Below are 1171 nucleotides of genomic sequence, written 5' to 3'. Positions count from 1 at the left end.
GCACGCCGGGCAGCGCTGGTTAGCTAGGGTAAAACTATTCCCAACTCCACAGTCTCCTCTTCCATTTTTCCCTTGGAACTAGACAAACTTTCAACTTAAGCACTTAAGCCATTAATTTCTCAGCCCGGCACTTGCTCAAAACTCACAGCAACCTCTTATAAACCCTAGCACTAGACCCTCCTGTACTGTACAGAAGGACAAGGCTCTCTCTTCGACCTTACCAGCTATCCATTCAGTGTACCTATCCAGGCATGTCCAATGGGCAGTTTCAGGTGTACTCTCCAGTGCAGCTGGTGAATCTGGGCATTTTGAGGCAATGTTACAACTGCCTCATGTACACAAACAACCCTCTCCGCCTACCACCAAACACTAATACATGCGAGAGATGCAATTATACAGCCAAACTGAAGGCTAAGCTCTCTCAACCCAAGACTGGATCAGACAGTCAAGAGGAGAAGGGAAATACTTGCATCACACCACCAGTCTCACATAGACCAATTAAACCAGCACCGGCAAAAAACACACACATATACATGAAAACATACTCTGAGGCTCTAAATAAAAATCTGCAAAAGCAACAGAGGCCTCCAAAGCAAACATCCAAGCAACCTCCACCGCCCAACACAAGCCATGAAACACATACTTCACAAAACCAGTGTGCCATGCAATCACAGCCCTTAAGGCAAAATAACATACCCAACATACTAATAATAGGTAACGCTATAGTCAGGCACACTGATGTCCCACTCACTAGGCTGAATAAGGAGAAGGTTACTATTAACTGCCTGTCTGGTGCCATGATCCGCCACATAACACAAGCACTCAGGTCACTCCAGAACAAGTACAAATATGACTCTGTCATTGTCCATGTTGGTGTGAATGACCTGAGACATACCTCCCTAGACTTACATGAAAAGAGACATGGAAGAGCTCTCTAATCACGTAGCCCAGGCCGGTATGACCCTGACCCTGAGTAGCATCCTGCCCTCACCAAGAATGATACCACTGTCTAAAGAAATAATTCTCTATTTCAGCAATTGACTAAGTTTCTGGTGTCATTCAAAGGGGATCCAGTGTCTATCCACCTGGGATGACATGCTCGATAAGCCACGCTGCTTTGCTAGAGACAGCTTGCACCTGTCACCCTTATGCTTTCGAATACTTGCCAAGG

The sequence above is a fragment of the Protopterus annectens genome, chromosome 16.part0, assembly GCF_019279795.1.
Source record: "Protopterus annectens isolate FY-2018-M chromosome 16.part0, PAN1.0, whole genome shotgun sequence".
NCBI classification, from domain to species: domain Eukaryota; kingdom Metazoa; phylum Chordata; order Ceratodontiformes; family Protopteridae; genus Protopterus; species Protopterus annectens.
Note: the sequence above shows the minus strand (reverse complement) of the source record.